Source organism: Coregonus clupeaformis, unplaced genomic scaffold, assembly GCF_020615455.1.
Source record: "Coregonus clupeaformis isolate EN_2021a unplaced genomic scaffold, ASM2061545v1 scaf0775, whole genome shotgun sequence".
NCBI classification, from domain to species: Eukaryota; Metazoa; Chordata; class Actinopteri; order Salmoniformes; family Salmonidae; genus Coregonus; species Coregonus clupeaformis.
In genome coordinates this window covers 170,226-196,847 of record NW_025534230.1, presented here as the reverse complement: position 1 = coordinate 196,847, position 26,622 = coordinate 170,226, and the positions used below count along the sequence as shown (strand labels likewise).

The following is a 26,622-nucleotide window of genomic DNA, read 5'->3' as shown; positions in this document are numbered from 1 at the left end:
TCCAGGACCTTGAAATGCTTCTTACGAAGCCACTCCTTCGTTGCCCGGGCGGTGTGTTTGGGATCATTGTCATGCTGAAAGACCCAGCCACTTTTCATCTTCAATGCCCTTGCTGATGGAAGGAGGTTTTCACTCAAAATCTCACGATACATGGCCCCATTCATTCTTTCCTTAACACGGATCAGTCGTCCTGGTCCCTTTGCAGAAAAACAGCCCCAAAGCATGATGTTTCCACCCCCATGCTTCACAGTAGGTATGGTGTTCTTTGGATGCAGAAGAAGAAGTTACAGGTCTGTGAGAGCCAGAAATCTTGCTTGTTTGTAGGTGACCAAATACTTATTTTCCACCATAATTTGCAAATAAATTCATAAAAAATCCTACAATGTATTTTTCTGGAAAAAAAATTCTCATTTTGTCTGTCATAGTTGACGTGTACCTATGATGAAAATCACAGGCCTCTCTCATCTTTTTAAGTGGGAGAACTTGCACAATTGGTGGCTGAATAAATACTTTTTTTCCCCACTGTATGTATTGATTGGGCTGCAGTTGACAAACGCTCCAGATCAGCAGAGGTAGGAAGACTGAGCCCTGGGGGACTCCATGTCAACACAGCCAATACAGGCTGACTTCCACCGGCTGATGTTAGCTACCCTCCAATCACAAAGTGATTTACATCGGGCAAAGCAGAGTAGGCAAGTGCCCATTCTAATAATGACGCTGTCATTGATGTATCAATTAATTACATAGACAGAACTAACAGGACGCAACAAAGCCTGAGGTCCCTCTAGCACTCCCTATGGCCTGGTCTGGCTTCAGTGTGATTAGGAACCTCCTCCTTTATTGACAGACTGTCTAGTGACATTATGGTGTTATGGTTGGAGGGGATAATAGTTCTAAGGGACCAAGTGAGTCCAATGAGGGTACAGTGTCCAGTTAAGGACATTACAGCACCACTGAATCACAGCTTTGGTAATGCATTGATTCAATTTCTTTCAAGTAAGTCAAAAAATATTTGGTGTCCAGTTTAATACATTATAGTCATGCAGACTCCCATGGTGTTTTGGTTACATATTAATACCAATCTCTCCTCACGCTATATTAATATAATGTATCAAGTGTTATATCTATGTATATATAAGCTCTGATTTCAGTATAGTCACTGTCCCACTTTAGAATCAACCTTCTGGACCTTTTGTTCACAGCACAACATAACAACAGGCCGGTGCATTGTCACCCTCTTACGCAATCAGGAAACATTTCAGCCCTTGATTTTTGTGTACACTTCAACGTCAATTAAATGTTAACGTTGAAGTTTCTCAAAAAGATAGTTTTTTATATTTTTGCACTTCACTATCTCTATCACCAGCTAGAGAGAGATAGAGAGAGAGAGAGAGAGAGAGAGAGAGAGAGAGAGAGAGAGAGAGAGAGAGAGAGAGAGAGAGAGATACATGCCATGTGGTCAGGAAGTTTGTGAAATGTATCATATAATCATTTCTGTCCCAAATAATTAAAAACAACTATCACAGGAGACTAATGGATTCAAATTAAAACTCATACAGTTTGACCTGACACCGCTGGCATTTATATAAAAATGTATCATTGCTTTCTCTTCCCTGCCTTTAGAAGATAAAAAACAACAACAACCTAGCAGTCCTATCAACACCCCTCATCTTCTCTACGTTATTATAAACATAGCAAAATGAGCTAAGCAGAGAGACAGACGTTAGGACCAAATTGCGTAAAATGATCCCCAAACATATCTGATAATTGGAGCACTGACACCAAAAATGAACCAAATGAATGGGATCCTGAAATAGTGTATTGAATCCAAAATTGGCTCAAATGGGACAACATACACAAAACATCATAGGAAATGTCTCTCTCTTTTATGGACAATGAAACTTCTGTTGATCTACAGTGAGGGAAAAAAGTATTTGATCCCCTGCTGATTTTGTACGTTTCCCACTGAGAAAGAAATGATCAGTTTATAATTTTAATGGTAGGTTTATTTGAACAGTGAGAGACAGAATAACAAGAAAAAATCCAGAAAAACGAATGTCCAAAATTTTATAAATTGATTTGCATTTTAATGAGGGAAATAAGTATTTGACCCCCTCTCAATCAGAAAGATTTCTGGCTCCCAGGTGTCTTTTATACAGGTAACGAGCTGAGATTAGGAGCACACTCTTAAAGGGAGTGCTCCTAATCTCAGTTTGTTACCTGTATAAAAGACACCTGTCCACAGAAGCAATCAATTAATCAGATTCCAAACTCTCCACCATAGCCAAGACCAAAGAGCTCTCCAAGGATGTCAGGGACAGGATTGTAGACCTACACAAGGCTGGAATGGGCTACAAGACTATAGCCAAGCAGCTTGGTGAGAAGGTGACAACAGTTGGTGCGATTATTTGCAAATGGAAGAAACACAAAAAACTGTCAATGTCCCTTGGCCTGGGTTCCATGCAAGATCTCACCTCGTGGAGTTGCAATGATCATGAGAACGGTGAGGAATCAGCCCAGAACTACACGGGAGGATCTTGTCAATGATCTCAAGGCAGCTGGGACCATAGTCACCAAGAAAACAATTGGTAACACACTACACCGTGAAGGACTGAAATTCTGCACCCCCCCGCAAGGTCCCCCTGTGCAAGAAAGCACATATACAGTCCCGTCTGAAGTTTGAACATCTGAATGATTTAGAGGAGAACTGGGTTAAAGTGTTGTGGTCAGATGAGACCAGAATGGAGCTCTTAGGCATCAACTCAACTCGCCATGTTTGGAGGAGGAGGAATGCTGCCTATGAACCCAAGAACACCATCCCCACCGTCAAACATGGAGGTGGAAACATTATGCTTTGGGGGTGTTTTTCTGCTAAGGGGACAGGACAACTTCACCGCATCAAAGGGACGATGGACGGGGCCATGTACCATCAAATCTTGGGTGAGAACCTCCTTCCCTCAGCCAGGGCATTGAAAATGGGTTGTGGATGGGTATTCCAGCATGACAATGACCCAAAACACACGGCCAAGGCAACAAAGGAGTGGCTCAAGAAGAAACACATTAGCCAGCCTAGCCAGTCTCCAGACCTTAATCCCTTAGAAAATCTGTGGAGGGAGCTGAAGGTTCGAGTTGCCAAATGTCAGCCTCAAAACCTTAATGACTTGGAGAAGATCTGCAAAGAGGAGTGGGACAAAATCCCTCCTGAGATGTTTGCAAACCTGGTGGCCAACTACAAGAAACGTCTGACCTCTGTGATTGCCAACAAGGGTTTTGCCACCAAGTACTAAGTCATGTTTTGCAGAGGGGTCAAATTCTTATTTCCCTCATTAAAATGCAAATCAATTTATAAAATTTTTGACATGTGTTTTTCTGGATTTTTTTGTTCTTATTCTGTCTCTCACTGTTCAAATAAACCTACCATTAAAATTATAGACTGATAATTTATTTGTCAGTGGGCAAACGTACAAAATCAGCAGGGGATCAAATACTTTTTTCCCTCACTGTACTCATTTAGATTTGTGATAAAAAGATGTGCTAGGACATGTGTTCATGTGTTCTATTTTACTGCAATTGTGAGTTATTATACTAGTATACTATAATTACCATTCAAAGTCGTAGGCCCGACAGACACATGACTCAGCAGAGAGGACTTTGGCATAGTCTTTTTCCAGCATGCAATAGTTTCCTGGTCTGCGTTTCATATAGATCTGTTTCTGGCCCATCAAACACGGCTCGCCCTGTGAAACACATACAGGATATGAATCCATATAGTACACACACGGGATTACAGTATGTCATTTTCAAATGTCAAATTAACATAGAACAGCAAGTCAAACCATTCTTATGTTAACCTATTGAGCTTATTGTAACTACCCAAACACTGCATCTACCATGTTAAATCATTGTTACCCGTAGCAAAATGGGGAGGGTCATGCTTTTTCAATTTCAATCAGGGGGAGGGATTAGTATTGTTTTATTTAGTCCAGGGGAGGGTCATGTAATTTGTAATCGATTAAATGCCAAATTTCTCAGGGTTTGAGGATTAGTTGCTTATTATAGTATCTCGATGTCTGCACGATGATGCCCTCATCCCTGATTCTCTGCTGGGTGCGCAATATCAAGTGTGCCTAGTGTGGTCTCAATAAAATGATCCATAGCCTAAACTATATGCTCTAGCACTAGGCTACATAAAGAGCATGCAAGGAGAAGCACAGGGCAAAGTTATATTTCTAAGAAAATGTACTTCCTTCCTGAGTTTTGAAATGGAAAACTAGGCCTACTGATGTCCTGTTCAGTTTGAGAGGGAGAGAGCAAAGATGAAAAGGAGGACTGGAGGTGAGCTTGCTACTGATATAATTGAAGCTATTTATCAGAGTTATTGACCTATTTCTTCCTATTCAAGAAATAAGAGGTAGGCCTACCTGTTTGACAGATGAAATTATAGTCTACTATCCATAGACTTTGTCAGCCAATTCCTTCTGTCACCATACACTCCTTAAATATCTCAGTGTCAGTGAAGAGCTTGGTGTATTAAGTTAAAACCCAGGGCTCGAATTGAGGGGGTATGTGAGGGTATTGTGGCTTTTGTTAAAGAAAATGGCTGAAAGCATAGGCCTACCCCCTTGTTATCTTGTTGTTGTTGGGAAAACATTTATGGACATGATTATATAAAGTCATCTATAACGACGTGTTAGTCCGCAATGCTTTATGCCAGAAACAAGCTGTAAAATTCCGGGTAAAGACGTGACTCCGATGCATGTGGGATATCTATGGTTCATCTCTATGACATTCAGAGGCTGTGCTAAAACCTTCTATAGCCAAGGAGACAAAAAATGTACTTGGGAAGTAATGTGTGATTCTGTCACTATCAATTGACGTTCAACCTTTCAACAGGCTATTAAACAACATAATTACTCTAAATCAGTCAGGAGCAAGCCAGTTAGCCTAAGAAGGAACAGAAATGTATTATTATATTATTATTATTTCCAACCTGTAGCCCGCTATTTAAGAAATCAATTGTGAAACATTTGTGACACGCTAAAGGCTGGCAGGAGCGCTCAGCATTTCAACAAGTCATCAACAACAGTACTTCAACAACGCGCTTATAAATGTTGCATTTAGGCTGTGTCATCTTTTTTTTTTTTTTTTTTACTTAGCATTAAATAGAAACACGAGTTTGGCCAGTCTTTGGTTTGAGGATCAGCTATGCATGCCTAGTTTGTTAATTTAGCCTAGCAGATGCTCTTATATTCCCATGCCCAATCACAGTCAACACAAATCTATTTTGTAACAACAATATCTTGGAATAAAATTGAAAATTAGAGTTTCCCAAATGAAAAAAAGTTACAAGTGCATATAGGCCTACGTGATGATATGGGACTGCTGTGTTAATTAACAAATGGCACATTCATTGATGATCAGATATCTCAGTTGTAACTGGTTCTGTTGCGCTAAATTTTTACAGTTGATAGACAACTTAAGCACTGTTCAAAACTTAGACTCTCCTCTTTTTCAACAATAGCATGTATAGATTCATGTAGTGCTTTTATTATAATGCTTTTATTATAATGTCTATATACTTTTATATATATAGTGTAACTCTGAGTAGGAGTGGTGATCTAGGATCAGTTTTGTCTTTTAGATAATAATGAATGAGATTATACAGACCGGGAAGATCTGATCCTAGATCAGCATTCCTACTCTGAATCCCAACCCTGATGCACTCAATTACAGTGAGTCAACTTGGTTCATGGAAGATCAGCGGAGTAAATAGTCTCAATAGACAGTCAGCCAATGAATCTCAGGTTGCATCTAATTGAATACGGTTAAAACACGTTCTGCTGAATAGAAGAAGAAGAGAAAAACAGAACTCTCTGACTATCAATGCTTGGAGGCATAACAACTTGAAGGGAAAACAACAACGTCATAGGTCTTAGGTTTACTTACAGTCTACAACGGGGTGGTGAACAAGAAAAAACACAACATACAAAACAAACCAGAATAGAACCGTTTCATGTTCTAACGACTACAAAATAGGGGAGGAGAGGTGGGGAGAGACAAAAGGAAAATAAAAAAAAGAGATTGGGAAACTTTAATTCTCCGGGCCTGTTCTCTATTGATTCTGACAGCTCATCAACATCACTTCAGATGTTAGAACACTGGAGTACTGTGTGTGACAAGGTTGGGAACAACACTCAACAATGCAGTGTCTTGCACTAGGATACAAGAAGCATCCCCCTTGTTGCAGCTTCCATCCAAACCTCCCTCAGCCAACATGCCTTCATCTGGCTATAAGTTCAGACAACAGACAAAGTGTTGATACACATCTAATAGGAGGATACCAGGGGCAGGACATTTTTACTTTTACACTAGCTGGGGGGAGGGAGGGAGGGCGAGAGAGAGAGAGAGAGAGAGAGAGAGAGAGGATTGGATCCTACAGCACTTGCCTGGGTTCAAATAGTATTTGTTATCTTTCAAATACTTTAGCTGCCCATTACTGAGCTTGCCTGGCCTAATGGATCCAATGGAATTGGCCTAAAAGTGCAAACCCCGCCCATATGGCACTCCTGAAAATGAAAAGGCTCAATTAAATTCTAAAAGAAAACAAATACAATTTGAACCCTGGTCTGCTACGAAGGCTTCTACTGTGTTCCTTTCCTCCACTAATGCACTTAAATCGTCTAGGAGACACAACCAGGAAGGAAGGGCGTCCTCCACACTTGACTGGTGCTAAAAGTAATTTCAAAAATTGTTTCTAAAGTGATATAAGAAGAAGAGAGATGTGGTTTCAGTTCAGTTGGTCTTCACTGAGGCAAAATGTCGGCGCTCCAATTTAGAAGAGGATGGGCAATGTGTTAAAGTACTAAAAGGGGGACCTGGTGAAGAAACATTGGCAAAGTTGTTCCAACTTTGAAAACTGCCTTTAATCAACAGATAAAGTTACATACAATTTTTGACATCAATAGAGGTACTAACATGTTACAGCAACCAGTTTACAGAAATACAAACAGTGAATTAGATTTAAACCTACTGTAAATGTCTGGTGGGGACGGTTGGTTGTTTCACAGCGACTAGGGCCCCTCCTTTATCCAAAAACCAGACGTTGTGCTCCTCCTCAAATATCTGAAAGAGAACACACAGACAATTCAATTTAATATATGATTTACATACAGTTTTTACCACATACCTACAATATATGTAAGAAACTACAGCAGTTTACATCTGAATACTGAGAGTTTCAAAACAGCTCATGATCAAAAGGCAGAGACAGCATGTCCAAAATACTTATTCTCCAGACTACAATATTCAGTGTTTTCCTTGATTAGAATACCTTAGATTTAACCTCCAGATTCAGTCTAAACTCACCTGTCTCCAGTTGTTACCAGCATGAGATGAGATGAACATTCCAACGTTATTGTATGACAGCTCAGACCCAATATTCCCTGTGGTAAAAATACAACAAAGCATTAGTTAAATATTCAAACGATGCTGAAAATATGAAGATGCTATGAATTACAATGAGATAATAGATGTAGAGAAGAGAAGAACAACCATTCATGTTTAATGTGGATGGATATTTCTCAGTTTTTCTTAAGAAATGATGTAACATTTTCCTCTCTGAGGATATCTCTCCACTTTGTTGATACGAGGTGATATCTCCCAACCACTGTTCTGTGTCAGGCATGAGTTTTGAGCTGCATCATGTTTGTCAGGTTCACGAACTGATCTCTGCACCAGCTGATGTGTGTGTGCATGTGTGTGTGTGTGAGGGCGCAGGGGTGAGTGATTCACTGGGCCAACACAAAGGTTTGTGTAGAAATACCCGAACACACACTTACAAACAAACCATCTGTTGTGTCATGTGTCCTCAGTCTGCTTTTTCCCACTTAAATAAACCGGGGACTTTGCGTCATCCAAAAACTAACATCTGTGAGTAAGGACAACATCAGAAGTGTTATAATATGTCTCTGGTCAGATTCAGTACAGTTATACAGGCTCACAGTGGCTTAGGGATCTCACAGATCCAGTACGAGATTAGAGGATAGGAGGAGAGAACAAACTATTGTTTTGGTGACAGAGCAAAGATTATTTGAGGACAGAGATCAAGAAAGCAGATTCATTGATGTAGACCATTTTTGTTGTTGTTGCCGTTGCTGAGATACAATATTTTCCTAGACAACTGAAGATTAGTTGTTTATAGCAGGACTTGCAAATCCCCATCAGTAATGTTAAGGATTGCATAATCATAATAATATTCACAATCAAATGGAATTTCAGCACTAACTGGAAATTAAAGACAGCTATTCTCCTTTTGTACCATTACCTAAATTGAATAGATTACTTTCTATTCAGCCAAATGAATTCCACATAAGTGGACAATAAGGTAATCTAATCTAATCTTATGTATCAAATGGTAATTATGTATTCTCTCACCTGTGGCCACTATGATTCCCGGTGCTGAGGCCTTGGTTGATATGCTGCCTGACAGGTAGGGGTTTTCAGACGTCTGCAGTTTGAGATGGAGTGAACAGAAGGGCCGAGGGGTGAGAAATGTCAGACAGTCCATTATATTTGACAAAGCCATTATACACTGGTCAATCAAATCCCCAATGTTACATAGAACACTACAGGGTTGATCTTTAAAGGTGCACAAAGAATATGCTTTTTATTTGAAGAGAAGGTCCTTTTAGATAAGGAAAAGAAAAGCTGCTATGCTGTCTTTATCAGGCTTTCATCTCAGAAACCCTGAAGATACTGCCTAATAGAATCCTTTTGATTCTGAAGTCTTCCAGTGAGTTACATTTACACCAAATGCTAACAGCAATGCTAACATAGTCAGTTAACTATACAACAAACTATATTTGGTTAACAAAACAAAACAAGTAAGCCAATTCCCGCAGCCTCCCTCTGAAAAACCATGTTGCGCCTCCATAGTTTGTCTTAATTGTCGTTATCAGTCATTAATACAGAGGGTTCGAGCCGACAACAAAATACAATTATATCTGTTCACAGAGCCCCCCCAAAACATTTCCACTTTCATCTTTGCCAATTGATAGCGTGACACTGCTGTAAGGACACCAAGGGCAAAGGGATTAAACAGGGTAATCAAAAGGAATCTTAATTAGAATGTCACATGAATGCACAATCGTATTCAACCTATAACCCACTCAGCGCACGCCGTCCAGACTCCACAATTACCTCCCTAGGCTTTTAAGCAGTATGAACTCTTACTGCTAATGTCTCAGTTATTTCTCTACATAGTCATCCCTTACAGTCACCTCACATGGGATAAAAGGTAAGATAGGGCACATCAATTAATAATAACTTTAAATAATAAGGAGTGTGTACACAATTCATCTTCATATCATAGCTTAAATGTGATTATGTAAAGTAATTTCCCTTCCCTTAAGATGAGTAAGCAAACTCCCTTGAGTGTGTGATGTAACACACAGTTATCATTGATGTACATAACTTGAAGGGAACTGAACACATATTCCTTTACTAAAATGAACTTTCAATCGAGATTCTCTATTGAGTATGCCGTTTTAGTCCTGGAGTAGGCTTAATCTGGGTCTAGGAAAGCACCTCAAAGAGTTCAGGCAGTCTTAGATCATGTATGATTACCACAGCAATGAGCCTTCCCTGTTAATGTCAGTATAACTCACCAGTACACAGTGGATGTCGTTGCCAGCCAGGTCTGTCGCAGGGGCCTGCAGTAACCTCCAATCACGGCCCTTGTTGTAGGTGATGTAGGTCTTCATCTGGTTGTCCAGCCTCCTGTTAGCGATCAGTTAAGTTTGGACACACCTACTCATTCAAGGGTTTTTCTTTATTTTTACTCATTTCTACATTGCAGAATAATGGTGAAGACATCAAAACTATGAAATAACACATATGGAATCATTTTGAAACCAAAAAAGTTTTACTAGTGCTGTATTAGCGGACCGATATAGCCGTCTGTGGCGTGGGCAAATGATAATGATCATTTACATTTAAATGATACTGTCACGCCCTGACCTTTAATGCCTGTTGGTTTGGTCAGGGTGTACATTCTATGTTTTGAATATCTATGTTGGCCGGGTGTGGTTCCCAATCAGAGGCAGCTGTCGACCGTTGTCTCTGATTGGAGATCATACTTAGGCAACCATTTTGCCTACCTTTAGTTGTGGGATCTTGTTTCTGGTTTGGCTTGTTTATGTGTAGCCCATTAGAACTTCAAGTTACGTTGCTTTTGTTGTTTTGTTTGGTGTTTCTATAATAAACGACTATGTACGCATACCACGCTGCACCTTGGTCCAATCCTTTACACGACGAACGTGATAAGCTGTCTCTAGGGCGGCCCAAAAAAATCCACCCGATTCCCCAATATTTTCCCACGGCTATGCTGACAGAAATCAGACTGGTCACAAAACCAGTCTCCTTTTCCTTTAATTGTCTCCCTTTAATTGCGTCCTTGTCAACCGTCTGCCACTGTTGTGTCTACAGTACAACGCTGGCCGTTAAAACTGTTAAACTGCCACCTCCACGTGACACCCACTCACAAATAGAGAGAGAGAGAGAGAGAGAGAGAGAGAGAGAGAGAGGTGTCATGGCTCCTTGCCTCCTTAGTCAAACTGTCTACCTACGATAACCCATCCAGGATGGAAGTGTGATGGGGGTAAACCTGACGACTATGCTTTAAATAAGACCCATAATTCAGCAGACATTGAGGGCCTCCAGTCGTATCACACTTCCTGAGGGGCCTCAGGGGCCCTTCCAGTATTATAGTATGTCTCTGGCCTGATTCAAACACAACATTCTGGAATTTCTTGTGGAATAATGGTGTCTCATCCCTCCAATAGAGTTCCAGAAACTTGTACAATCTATGCCAAGGCGCATTGAAGCTGTTCTGGCTCGTGCTGGCCCAGCGCCCTATTAAGACGCTTTATGTTGGTGTTTCCTTTATTTTGGCAGTTACCTGTATGCGTGTGTGTGGAAACATCTACGTAGGCAAAACAACAACGTCCAGCACTCTAGTAATATTAAATACAGACTGATGTATGCATGTGGATCCATCTACATAGACAAAACAAACAACACAACAACTTTCAGCACAGTAGCACTAGTATGATAAACGACCACTGAGAAACCAGACTTCCCTCAGTACATGCACTCGGTCTCCCCACAGACAGCATTTTACAATCTTTCAATGTGCATTAATTAAGTTTAGAAATATTAGAAATATGGATCCACTGCTGAATCAGAGAATCAGAGGCTCTGAATAGGGGGGAAATGGGGGGGGGGGGGGGGTTGGCAGAGAGCTAATACACACACACACACACACACACACACCACTATGCTAACAGAAAGGAGCAGCATCATCATGACGATTACATTACCTAAATCATTTACATTTACATTTAGTGAGTTACAGTTACTGACTGCATACATTATTTATTTTATTTTATTTTTCATACTGACCCCCCGTGGGAATCAAACCCACAACCCTGGCGTTGCAAACGCCATGCTCTACCAACTGAGCTACATCCCTGCCGGCCATTCCCTCCCCTACCCTGGACGACGCTGGGCCAATTGTGTGCCGCCCCATGGCCCCAAATCATCTAGCTAACACTCCCTCCATCCTCCATCTCTTCCTCCCTCCCTCCTACCACTCACTCATTCAAAAGCTATTTATAGCTCTGAGTAAGTAGGGAATCAGGTGGTTCATCATTGGGTTGTCGTTGATTTGTTGGCCTACCACTGTGTATTAATTCTGTTAGGCAAGTTAGGATGTTCTGTAATATTCAGTGTTGAAGTTCATACCTCTGGGAGATGGATTGAATCAAAAACCTAACACTAAATGGTTACATTTAACTCGACTGGGAGTTAAAGAAAAACGTTTTGATTGAAGGAAAGATTTTCCAGATTGAATCCAACTGACACTCAAATTACTGCCATTAGGCTAAAGTGGGAAACATATTTTTTTTATTCTGGTCAATAACATCCTTTCTATTCTTTTTATTCCAGTGAATAATATAATTTATTTGAGAGAGAGAAAGACTGAGAAAGATGAAGTGAGATCATACTAATGAGGGGCAATTAATTATTTGATGAGACCAGGGAGAAGAGTATTTGAAAAAATGTTTTAAAAAGGTATAATCTTCGAAAATGATATCATAGGTAGGACTGGTGGAGTTATGTCACACATGCAGCTAACAAAAACATATGGAAAAGTCTGCTCTACCCTAAATTACAACCAAATAATTGCAGCATTACCGCAAAAATGGAAGAGGAAAGTGGAAGGGGGAAAAAGTAAGGAACTTGTCTGTCGGCCATGCATTAAAGAACATAATTGGTTAAATAAAATTGTGATAAATAAAACAGTATACTAGTTTCATTTAAGGACCAAAGGATTGACAGGCATCCCATATAGATTGCAAAATAGTTGGGAAGAGATTTTTGACGTACTGATTCCATGGCATAGTGTTTATGAACTGATACGCAAAACGATGCCTGATTCAAAACTTAGAATTTTTCAGTTTAAATTATTATACAAAATTCTTGCTACCAATAGAATGTAATTTATATGGGGGATACAATCTTCCCAGCTCTGCAGATTTTGCTGCAAAAAGACAGAATCATTAGATCATTTGTTTTGGTACTGTCCATTTGTGGCTTGTTTTTGGACACAGGTCCAGGAATGGCTAAAGGATTGCAATATTTACCTGGAGCTAACCCTAGAGATAGCACTACTGGGTGATCTGAAAAGTCATAGTCAATCGATCAATAATATCATAATACTTTTAGCAAAAATGTTTATTTTCAATTTACAATCTGTAGAAACAATGAGAATAGAAGGGTTCAGAACTTTTGTAAAACATCACAGTACAGTTGAAAAATATATGGCAAATAGAAATCCAATATGGATGGTGTTAAGAGATAGATGGGAGGTGTTGAAGGATGGGACTAATAACAACTAACAACAACTGATAACAACAATATAACTACTACTACTACTTATGTAAAGCATACTTTGTCCATAATAAGTATATAGGTTATAGGTTGAGAGCTTTTGTGAAAGAGCACAGTTAGAAAAATATGGCATATAGAAGCAAAGGAGAGGTTGAGGGTAGAGGAAGTTCAGGAGTAAAAACAAACAAAATAGAATTATTGTAAAATTGACTGTGTCCATAAAACGTATATAGTATGTATACGCTGGAAGTAGAGGCCTAAGCATTGTTGTTGACAAGTTTACTCCAATTAGGGAAGGGGTGTTGGGGTTGGAAAGTAATAAAGGGAAATATATATATTTTTAAGGTATGTATATATGTATATATATATATATATATATATATATATATATATATATATATATATATATATATATATGTGTGTGTATGTATATATATGTATGTATGTATATATGTATGTATGTATATGTATACACAGTTGAAGTCGGAACTTTACATACACCTTAGCCAAATACATGTAAACTCAGTTTTTCACAATTCCTGACATTTAATCCTAGTAAAAATGCACTGTCTTAGGTCAGTTAGGATCACCACTTTATTTTAAGAATGTGAAATGTCAGAATAATTGTTGAGAGAATGATTTATTTCAACTTTTATTTATTTCATCACATTCCCAGTGGGTCAGAAGTTTATATACACTCAATTAGTATTTGGTAGCATTGCCTTTAAATTGTTTAACTTGGGTCAAACGTTTCGGGTATCCTTCCACAAGCTTCCCACAATAAGTTGGGTGAATTTTGGCCCATTCCTCTTGACAGAGCTGGTGTAACTGAGTCAGGTTTGTAGGCCTCCTTGCTCGCACACGCTTTTTCAGTTCTGCCCACAAATGTTCTATAGTATTGAGGTCAGGGCTTTTTGATGGCCACTCCAATACCTTGACTTTGTTGTCCTTAAGCCATTTTGGCACAACTTTGGAAGTATGCTTGGGGTCATTGTCCATTTGGAAGACCCATTTGCGACCAAGCTTTAACTTCCTGACTGATGTCTTGAGATGATGCTTCAATATATCCACATAATTTTCCTTCCTCATGATGCCATCTATTTTGTGAAGCGCACCAGTCCCTCCTGCAGCAAAGCACCCCCACAGCATGATGCTGCCACCCCCAGGGCTCCCGAGTGGCGCAGTGGTCTAAGGCACTGCATCTCAGTGCTTGAGGCGTCACTACAGACTCCCTGGTTCGATTCCAGGCTGTATCACAACCGGCCGTGATTGGTAGTCCCATAGGGCGGCGCACAATTGGCCCAGCGTCGTCCGGGTTTGGCCGGTGTAGGCCGTCATTGTAAATAAGAATTTGTTCTTAACTGACTTGCCTAGTTAAATAAAGGTAAAATAAAAAATAAATAAATAAATGCTTCACGGTTGGGATGGTTTTCTTCGGCTTGCAAGCGAAAAAGGCTTGCCCTTTTTCCTCCAAACATAACGATGGTCATTATGGCCAAACAGTTCTATTTTTGTTTCATCAGACCAGAGGACATTTCTCCAAAAAGTACGATCTTTGTCCCCATGTGCAGTTGCAAACCGTAGTCTGACTTTTTTATGGCGGTTTTGGAGCAGTGGCTTCTTCCTTGCTGAGCGGCCTTTCAGGTTATGTCGATATAGGACTCGTTTTACTGTGGATATAGATACTTTTGTACCTGTTTGCTCCAGCATCTTCACAAGGTCCTTTACTGTTGTTCTGGGATTGAGTTGCACTTTTCGCACCAGAGTACGTTAATCTCTAGGAGACAGAACACGTCTCCTTCCTGAGCGGTAAGACGGCTGCGTGGTCCCATGGTGTTTATACCTGCCTACTATTGTTTGTACAGATGAACGTGGTACCTTCAGGCATTTGGAAATTGCTCCCAAGGATGAACCAGACTTCTGGAGGTCTACAATTGTTTTTCTGAAGACTTGGCTGATTTCTTTTGATTTTCCCATGATGTCAAGCAAAGAGTCACTGAGTTTGAAGCTAGGCCTTGAAATACATCCACAGGAACACCTCCAATACACTCAAATGATGTCAATTAGCCTATCAGAAGCTTCTAAAGCCATGACATTATTTTCTGGAATTTTCCAAGCTGTTTAAAAGCACAGTCAACTCAGTGTATGTAAACTTTTGACCCACTGGAATTGTGATACAGTGAATTATAAATGAAATAATCTGTCTGTAAACAATTGTCGGAAAAATTACTTGTGTCATGCACAAAGTAGATGTCCTAACCGAGTTGCCAAAATTATAGTTTGTGGAGTGGTTGAAAAACGAATGTTAATGACTCCAACCTAAGTGTATGTAAACTTCCGACTTCAATTGTATATACACTGTATATATACAGTGATGGAAAAAAGTATTTGATCCCCTGCTAATTTTGTACGTTTGCCCACTGACAAAGAAATGATCAGTCAAAAATTTTAATGGAAGGTTTATATAAACAGTGAGAGACAGAATAACAAACAAAAAATCCAGAAAAATGCATGTCAAAAATGTTATAAATTGATTTACATTTTAATGAGGGAAATAAGTATTTGACCCCCTCTCAATCAGAAAGATTTCTGGCTCCCAGGTGTCTTTTATACAGGTAACGAGCTGAGATTAGGAGCACACTCTTAAAGTGAGTGCTCCCAATCTCAGCTTGTTACCTGTATAAAAGACACCTGTCCACAGAAGCAATCAATCAATCAGATTCCAAACTCTCCACCATGGCCAAGACCAAAGAGCTCTCCAAGTATGTCAGGGACAAGATTGTAGACCTACACAAAGCCAAAGCTGGAATGGGCTACAAGACCATCGCCAAGCAGCTTGGTGAGAAGGTGACAACAGTTGGTGTGATTATTCGCAAATGGAAGAAACACAAAATAACTGTCAATCTCCCTCGGCCTGGGGCTCCATGCAAGATCTCACCTTGTGGAGTTGCAATGATCATGAAAACAGTGAGGAATCAGCCCAGAACTACACGGGAGGATCTTGTCAATGATCTCAAGGCAGCTGGGACCATAGTCACCAAGAAAACAATTGGTAACACAATACGCAGTGAAGGACTGTAATCCTGCAGCGCCCGCAAGGTCCCCCTGCGCAAGAAAGCACATATACAGGCCCATCTGAAGTTTGCCAATGAACATCTGAATGATTCAGAGGAGAACTGGGTGAAAGTGTTGTAGTCAGATGAGACCAAAATCGAGCTCTTTGGCATCAACTCAACTCGCCGTGTTTGGAGGAGGAGGAATGCTGCCTATGACCCCAAGAACATCATCCCCACCGTCAAACATGGAGGTGGAAACATTATGCTTTGGGGGTGTTTTTCTGCTAAGGGGACAGGACAACTTCACCCCATCAAAGGGACGATGGACGGGGCCATGTACAGTGGGGGAAAAAAGTATTTAGTCAGCCACCAATTGTGCAAGTTCTCCCACTTAAAAAGATGAGAGAGGCCTGTAATTTTCATCATAGGTACATGTCAACTATGACAGACAAATTGAGGAAAAAAAATCAAGAAAATCACATTGTAGGATTTTTTATGAATTTATTTGCAAATTGTGGTGGAAAATAAGTATTTGGTCACCTACAAACAAGCAAGATTCTGGCTCTCACAGACCTGTAACTTCTTCTTTAAGAGGCTCCTCTGTCCTCCACTCGTTACCTGTATTAATGGCACCTGTTTGAACTTGTTATCAGTATAAAAGACACCTGTCCACAACCTCAAACAGTCACACTCCAAACTCCACTATGGCCAAGACCAAAGAGCTGTCAAAGGACACCAGAAACAAAATTGTAGACCTGCACCAGGCTGGGAAGACTGAATCTGCAATAGGTAAGCAGCTTGGTTTGAAGAAATCAACTGTGGGAGCAATTATTAGGAAATGGAAGACATACAAGACCACTGATAATCTCCCTCGATCTGGGGGCTCCACGCAAGATCTCACCCCGTGGGGTCAAAATGATCACAAGAACGGTGAGCAAAAATCCCAGAACCACACGGAGGGACCTAGTGAATGACCTGCAGAGAGCTGGGACCAAAGTAACAAAGCCTACCATCAGTAACACACTACGCCGCCAGGGACTCAAATCCTGCAGTGCCAGACGTGTCCCCCTGCTTAAGCCAGTACATGTCCAGGCCCATCTGAAGTTTGCTAGAGTGCATTTGGATGATCCAGAAGAGGATTGGGAGAATGTCATATGGTCAGATGAAACCAAAATAGAACTTTTAGGTAAAAACTCAACTCGTCGTGTTTGGAGGACAAAGAATGCTGAGTTGCATCCAAAGAACACCATACCTACTGTGAAGCATGGGGGTGGAAACATCTTGCTTTGTGGCTGTTTTTCTGCAAAGGGACCAGGACGACTGATCCGTGTAAAGGAAAGAATGAATGGGGCCATGTATCGTGAGATTTTGTGTGAAAACCTCCTTCCATCAGCAAGGGCATTGAAGATGAAACGTGGCTGGGTCTTTCAGCATGACAATGATCCCAAACACACCGCCCGGGCAACGAAGGAGTGGCTTCGTAAGAAGCATTTCAAGGTCCTGGAGTGGCCTAGCCAGTCTCCAGATCTCAACCCCATAGAAAATCTTTGGAGGGAGATGAAAGTCTGTGTTGCCCAGCGACAGCCCCAAAACATCACTGCTCTAGAGGAGATCTGCATGGAGGAATGGGCCAAAATACCAGCAAAAGTGTGTAAAAACCTTGTGAAGACTTACAGAAAACGTTTGACCTGTGTCATTGCCAACAAAGGGTATATAACAAAGTATTGAGAAACTTTTGTTATTGACCAAATACTTATTTTCCACCATAATTTGCAAATACATTCATTAAAAATCCTACAATGTGATTCTCTTGATTTTTTTTCCTCATTTTGTCTGTCATAGTTGACGTGTACCTATGATGAAAATTACAGGCCTCTCTCATCTTTTTAAGTGGGAGAACTTGCACAACTGGTGACTGACTAAATACTTTTTTCCCCCACTGTACCGTCAAATCTTGGGTGAGAACCTCCTTCCCTCAGCCAGGGCATTGAAAATGGGTCGTGGATGGGTATTCCAGCATGACAATGACCCAAAACACACGGCCAAGGCAACAAAGGAGTGGCTCAAGAAGAAGCACATTAAGGTCCTGGAGTGGCCTAGCCAGTCTCCAGACCTTAATCCCATAGAAAATCTGTGGAGGGAGCTGAAGGTTCGAGTTGCCAAACATCAGGCTCGAAACCTTAATGACTTGGAGAAGATCTGCAAAGAGGAGTGGGACAAAATCCCTCCTGAGATGTTTGGAAACCTGGTGGCCAACTGCAAGAAACGTCTGACCTCTGTGATTGCCAACAAGGGTTTTGCCACCAAGTACTAAGTCATGTTTTGCAGAGGGGTCAAATACTTATTTCCCTCATTAAAATGCAAATCAATTTATAAATTTTTTTACATGTGATTTTCTGGATTTTTTTGTTGTTATTCTGTCTCTCACTGTTCAAATAAACCTAAAAATTAAATTAAATTAAAATTATAGACTGATCATGTCTTTGTCAGTGGGCAAATGTACAAAATCAGCAGGGGATCAAATACTTTTTTCCCTCACTGTATATATTTGCGAGAAAAAAATAATATGGGAGATTGGAAGTGATGCAGACAATTACATTGATGGAAGTTACAATCTATCTGCAATATTAAACCTGATCTACCCCCTATACAAATAAAAAAAATTAATAAAAAAAGGACTTTGGTCAGAATTATATCTGCAGTCTTTTTCAGAGGAACTCAGATGAATAGTCTGTCTCTTCCCCAAAAATATTATTATAGTGACATTTTGAAGAGATACATATAGCATAACTTCAGTTTACAATAGTTTGTGATTAGCACATGCATGCATACCCAGAGGATTAAACTAGTTACAACAAAGTAATGGAAAACTGGATTGGCGTCATTTCAACCAATCCCCCCCTCCAGACACACACACAATGTGAACACTTATATCGTACAGGTCCAGCATATGGTGGCCCCCCCAGGCCCCAGGTGGTCTTGACGTTCTCCATGGCCAGGGTGAAGAGGATGCCCCGGGTGTCGGAGAGGTACAGACCTGGTGCTCGTCTGTGCTGATGATGTGGAGATCCTGGTGGCAGAGGATGGTGGATTGGAGAGGTTAGAGTATTTATCAAGAGTTAATGGATCACATGGGTGGGGGTTGTAACAAGCTGCTGAGTACGTGTTGGGTATCAGAAGATCAGGTCTGGTGTGCATATTGAATATTTAACACTGTAGCTGCCCATGTACTCTACACACCATATAGTGTATTTTAACAGCAGCAATTGTGAGAGAAAAATTATTAGTATTAGCATTACTTTAAGGTTAATATAAATGATAGGTGTGTACAATCCTGTTACTCTGGTTGTGTAAGTTGCTGTTTTAACATCTCTGTACCTGGTCCACCACAGCTGTGCACATCTCATGTTCTTACTCCCACCCTCTGTACTCTGAAACTTGCATGTAAGGATACAAGGTATCTCTGTTCCGAACGAAGTCTCTCCTTATCCTCTATTTTAAGAACAAACAGTTCTTAGTACTCGCAAGAGAACACAGAGGACAGAATAGTTAGCCAGCTCATCCAGTAGATATCGGTTGGTTCAACACATTGAGACAGTTGTGGTGGAACCAGCCATGACTAAGCATTTATAGGTCGACTATATAAGACCTCTGTAAGTCAGAGCTCGACCAGCCTCATTATTACAGAGCTCTCACTATATCCACTCTGTGTGCATGTTGTGACGGCTCCCTTATTGATAAGTACAATAAAGCTTTTTGATTAAGTATAACCTGATTGGTGATTGAGTTTGTCTCTCCTCATTTGGTAATTTAGAATATCCACCACACAATAGAAGAGTGAGACTACATGAGTGAAACTACACACTATGAGACTACACACCATTGTGTAGTAATGCTACATATATTTCTGGAGCTAAATCCTTTTGTTACAGGGAGAAAACAAGAGGGGAAATTGTAGGTTACTTCAAATCAAATCAAATTGTATTTGTCACATGCGCCGTATTCAACAGGTGTAGACTTTACAGTGAAATACTTACGAGCCCTTTCCCAACAATGCAGAGTTAAAAAGTAAGAAAAATTAGCAAAATAAAAAAAGTATTCAATCTGAATAATTGATCTACTATATGTATCACCGTAGGCATGTGTTCATCACTGTAAACTGAATGTTGCTTACCTTAGGCAGAGAATATTTCGGCAGTTTGATTTTGAGGAATGGATCCCTCTGGTAGGACACATAGTAGCTAGCCTGTCCTGCTGTAGTAACCTGGAACACACTGAGCCAAGACACTGAGTATTCCCTTTGTGTTCACTTCTATAATCTGTGACTCATTGTTGTCAACCTGAGTTAACTACTGGGATTCATCTAAAACCTTCATAAATGTATCAATCATTACTCATCTTGCAACCTTCAACCAAGTGAACCTGCATTACGTTATTTATGATGTAAAGATATACACAAAGTGCACAAAACATTAGGAACACCTTCCTTGTATTGAGTTGCACCCCCTTTCGCCCTCAGAATAGCCTAAATCCATCAGGGCATGGACTCTACAATGTGTTGAAAGCGTTCCACATGGATGCTGGCCCATGCTGACTCCAATGCTTCCCACAGTTGTGTCAAAATGGCTGGATGTCCTTTGGGTGGTGAACCATTCTTGATACACACAGGAAACTGTTGAGCGTGAAAAACCCAGCAGCTTTGCAGTTCTTGACACACTCAAACCAATGTGCCTGGCATCTACTACCATAAACTATTCAAAGGCACTTAAATGTTTTGTCAATGTCATGGAAAGATCAGGCATTCTTAATGTTTTGAATACTCAGTGTATACTTCATTGTCAGAGAGGAACATTGATGCATAAGGAATTGAAATGGCTATTTCCAGATGTTTCTATTGAGAGAATAACTATGAATCTCCTGACAGCATACAGAGGAAACTGCTCCTTTCACGTCCTCTCCTGTTGTCGATGCCCTTTGTGGTTTTGGAGGTAGACGTGGGTAAATATCTCGTAGAGACAATCAATAGCCTCATTATTCTCTGTCAAGAGAAATCTTTAACTCTCCCAAGCAATGCTCAGTGGCCTGTCTTAGGAAAATCATCCTATATGATCCCAGTGCCCCGGCAAGCAAACACTCAAGCTGTTAGCCTATGCAGTCCAAAGTGTTACAAACCTGTAATTAGAGCACAAGCTTCGGAGGCTATCAGGATAGGAAAACAATTTTCGGAAACAAAAGTGTGATTGCCCTACCATCAGCACTAGGGAGCAATTTATTTAATCCACTTCCTCTTTCGTAAATCCATTAATCGAGAATGTATCCACAAAACAATCTGCTGGCTTTCTGGGTAGGAAAACGTGGAGGCGAAATAGGCTCATTATTATATGACAGAACCAATTATGCTTCTTGGTGTCCTTCTAAGTGCACTTCAATTGGAGGGAGAGAGGGAGGGAGAGAGGGGAGGTGAGAGGGAGCGAGAGAGCGAGAGAGATGAAGAAAGAGAGAGAGAAAAAAATAATTGGGGAGGGAAGAGCAGTGGGCACAGTGAGAGCTCGCCAGAAACAGTCCCACATGCAACTGAGTTAAGAAGCTAAAAATCGATGGAGAGTAACCACGGAAGGTTTTGAACTGAAATATTTTTCATTACCCCCTTTCACAGAATCTGTCCGGCTGTGACGCCACACGAGAAAACATTGTAGGTTTCCTGAATTGAAGATGCGGTTGGAGGTTTAGGTTGAGTGGTTGTGGGTTTAGTTAGGGAGACGTATGAGTGTGACCAAACATGGTTGAGGGATCTGGTAGACCACAGATCTGTATTTTCAGACCATTATTCTGGCAGAATGAAGCCAATCATATGTAGGGCCTGGAGTTTTCCTGAAAATGTGACCTTATGAAGAAGTCTTGGTCCTGCGTAGGCTAAACGTTTTTTCAAGGCATCATGTATAGGGCTAGGAGTTCTTACCGAACCCTTGACATAGGCTACTAGAGGCTAGAGTTTTCCTGGTCAAGCCACTTGCTCAAGGGAAAACTTCTGGCTGTAATTGAAATAGTTAGGACCAGGAATTTTACTTGACCTTGTGACCTGACCTGGAAAAACTCTTGGCCCTAATTCATGTTCTAATAGAAAGACATCAGTAACTCTCCCCTTCAAATACTTCAAATAACTAGGTAGGACTTTGGAGTTACATTTGGATGGAAAAGTTATTTATACTGGACTGGATTGGTGGGATAATTATTCCTATTTTCCTGATTACTTATAAATTCATGCATCCTCATTTGCACAATGTCAAAGTAAATAGTATTCAGGCAGTGGGAGGGAAATTAAAACATAACCCCAAAACCAGCATTACTTAGAATTCAGAATATTAACATTTCAGATTTCTCTCTCTCGCACAAATTATGATTAATATGACATACTGGGGGACTGGTGTGGAAAAATATAAAACTCCTTAGGTTTCACATCTAAACCAGAATAGTGTGCAAATGCAGACTCTCAAATGAAGGTTCAAATAAAAGGTTTGCATCTTTCACATATGTAATGCGAGGTGCCTTTTCTTTATACACGTGTCTCTATTGTTTTTTTGACAATATAAATTATGGAAATAGTAGAAATAAAATACCCATCCAGCATAGCAACTGGTCAAGGTTCAGAGGTGAGAATTACTATGACATAAATACCATAACATATACATATTCAGATTGCAAAATGAACAATTCCAACACTTTTTTTTACAGCTTTCCTGCTACATATACATACATTTTACATACACATTTTACATACACATTTTGCATACACATTGTACATAGATGGTACTTTTAAATAAAGCAATCACATAAACATACATTACCAAACATAATCTCTTTAATCCCACCCCTCAGCCACTTTCAGCCCATCCCACCTATCACCATAGACCACCCTCGTTTGGTTTCCATGTGCCATACATTTTTCAATTGTGCTCTGATTTTTTACATAAATGTTGAACCTTTCTAATCATATAGTATCCACAGATTGTGAGCTAAAGATGAAAACCTTTCCTACGAGTATTATATTATTTATTGACTGACCATGGCTTTCCAAATCGCCCAACACTGCTATTTGTAAGGTTCATTTTAAGTGAATGTTGTGATTTTTTAACCATTCCTGAACCTGTGACAAGCTACATAGGGGCAATGCCTGAATAAATTATCTTGTGCTTCTGTCTCTTTCACAACAAAATCTACAGAGCTGAGATTGTTGTATGCCCCATATATATATATATATATATATATATATATATATATATATATATATATATATATATATATATATATATATATATATATTATTCTGTTGGTGGCAAGAATGTTGTATAATAATTTAAATTGAAAAACTCAGTGTTGAATCAAGTGTTGTTTTTTGTACCAGTTCATAAACCATGTGCCATGGAATCGGTACATCGAAAATCTCTTTCCATTTATTTTGCAACCTGTATGGCGCAGCTGTCAACATTTTTGTCCTCAAATGAAACTATTTTCTATTTATGTCAATTCCTTTCAGCCAATTTGTATCTTGAGTATATGGCAGGCAAATACGTTCCCTACCTTCTCCCTTTTCCACTTGCCTCCATTTTTGTGGTAATGCTGCAATCAGTTGGTTCTGTCACGATCGTTGAGAGACGGGTCAGACCAAGGTGCAGTGTGGTTTGTGTACATGTTTATTAAGATTAATAAACACTTGACAAAATAACAAAACAATGAAAATGTGAAGTCCTATGGGCTATACACACAACAAGCCTAACAGAAACACGAGTCAAGATCCCACAACTAAGGTAGGCAACCAGGCTACCTAAGTATGATCCCCAATCAGAGACAACGAGCGACAGCTGCCTCTGATTGGGAATCACACCCGGCCAAACATAGAAATAGCAAACTAGATCTACAACATAGAAATACAATAACATAGATCTCAACAGAAACTCACACCCTGATCCAACCAACAAGCGTTCTCTAGATCAGGGCGTGACAGGTTCTAAGTTTGGATTGAGCAGACATTCCCATATATTTTTGATAGCTGCATATGTTACATAACTCAACTCATTAATAAATATAATACAACTTCTAAACATTTTTTCCATAAAGAATGTTTTTTTTTTTTAACCATGACATTTGTTGCAATATTTGTTCTATCTTTTCTGGAGGATAAAACTGAAATTGTAACCAGCTTTGTATGGCTTGTTTAAGAAAGGGCAATACTTTAAACGAAATTACATTTTCAATTAGTCGTAAATGAGAAGTTGTAATCTGTATAAAGGCAAAAAGGCCATTTTTGAACAAAGGATGAGCCTTTCTTAATAATCTACTGGAGAACCATTTTGGGTTTAAGTATAACTTATGTATGACTGAAGCTTTTAGTGAGAGGTTTAAAGCTTAAAATATTTCATAATTCTTACCCCCCAAACTCATATTCATTATATAAATAGGCACATTTAATTTAGTCTGGCTTAGCATTCCAAAGAAAATGAAATATGTTTTACTCATATGATTTAAAAAATGAGTCGTCTGGAGTAGGCAACGCCATTAATAAGTAAGTAAACTGTGATAGGACCAAAGAGTTAATCAATGTGATTTTCCATTCATAGACAAGTATTTACATTTTCATTTTAATCATTTAGCAGACGCTCTTATCCAGAGCGACTTACAGTCAGTGAGTCCATATATTATTTTAATTTTTACATTTTTCATACTGGCCCCCCGTGGGAATCGAACCCACAACCCTGGCGTTGCAAACGCCATGCTCTACCAACTGAGCTACATCCCTGCCGGCCATTCCCTCCCCAACACTGGGCCAATTGTGCGCCACCCCATGGGTCTCCCGGTCGCAGCCGGCTACGACAGAGCCTGGATTCGAACCAGGAACTCTAGTGGCACAGCTAGCACTGCGATGCAGTGCCTTAGACCACTGCGTCACTCACTTGCAGAATCGTATCTATTTTTGCAAACTTTCATTGAAATTGATTGTGGTAAGTTCATTTATATTTTTTGAGATGTGAATACCAAGTATGTCTACTTCACCATACGCCCATTTTATTGGTAAACTACAAGGTACTGTAAACACTGTCTTTTAACGATCCAATACTTAATATGGTACACTTGTCATAATTAGGTTTTAGTCCAGAGAGGCTAGAAAAGTGATCAAGATCTTAAAATGAGACTGTGCATTGAAGATGTGGGTTCGATTCCCACGGGGGGCCAGTATGAAAAATTAAAAAATTAAAATAATGTATGCACTCACTGACTGTAAGTCGCTCTGGATAAGAGTGTCTGCTAAATGACTAAAATGTAAATGTAAATACTTGTCTATGTATGGAAAATCACATTGATTAACTCTTTGGATCCAGATTGTGGACTTAAGAAGAAACTTGAGTCATCGGCATACATTGACACGTTGTTTTTATCCCCTGGATGTCTAACCCATTGATGTTCTTGTTTGATCTAATTTTAATAGCGAGCATTTCAATGGCTATAATAAATAAATATGGAGACAACGGACAGCCTTGTTTTACTCCTCTTAAAATCCCAATAATTTCCGAGAAGTAACCATTATTTACTATTTTACATCTGGGGTTGCTGTACATAACTTTAACCCATTGTATAATATATTCACTGAAATTAAAGTAATCCAGGCATTTATATATACATTCTAGTCGTACTTTATCAAACGCCTTTTCAAAATCTGCTATGAAGACCAGGCCTGGTATCTTTGATGTTTCATAATGTTCAATTGTTTCAAGTAATTGTCGTATATTATCTCTAATATATCGTCCATGTAAAAAAAACCTGTCTGATCAGGATGAACAATATCTGGTTAAACCTTTTCTATTCTATGTGCTATGCATTTCGCCAGGATTTTGGCATCACAACGTTGAAGTGTAAGAGGCCTCCAGTTTTGTAAATGGACTGGATCTTTATACTTACCACCTGGGTCCTGTTTTAGTAGTAATGAAATCAGACCTTCTTGTTGAGTACCTGAAAGGAGTAATTAAAACATGCTAATAATGGACATTTGAGTACATAAAAAAAGGTCTGATATACCCCTACTGGTATACCATCAAGCCCTGGTGTTTTCCAGACTGAAAATATTTAATTGCCATTATTATTATTATTATTATTATTATTATTATTATTATTATTATTATTATTATTATTATTATTATTATTATTATTAGGAAAGAAATCCTTGCAGTTAAAATCATTCAGAGAAAATGGAGGAGACTGAAAAGAAAACATATGCTTAAACAATTCCTTGACGATCATTTGTTGCTTGTGAGCTCAATAGATTATTATATATATTTTAGAAGAAGTGTGGATCATCATCATTTGGCCCACATAGATTAATTAGCCAGATCTGTTTTTGGTCCAATAGCATATTAAAAACAATCCATCTTCCTTGACGATCTGTTTGCACAGTTTGCAAAATCGGATCAACATTTTTATTAATTAGTATAAACACCCCTTTTGAGTATCTTTGCCCATGACAAAAACATATTTCTCCCAGTCCTTTTTCCACCCAACCTCATCTGTATTTGTAGAGTGAGTTTCCTGTAAACAATAGATATTATATTCTTTCTCTTTTAGCCAG

At 39.6% G+C, this 26,622-nt stretch overlaps 1 pseudogene; it reads right to left on the bottom strand.

Moving 5' to 3' along the window:
* The window catches only part of LOC121553853, an 87,138-nt pseudogene that overhangs the window by 18,951 nt on the left and 41,565 nt on the right, over positions 1 to 26,622 (bottom strand).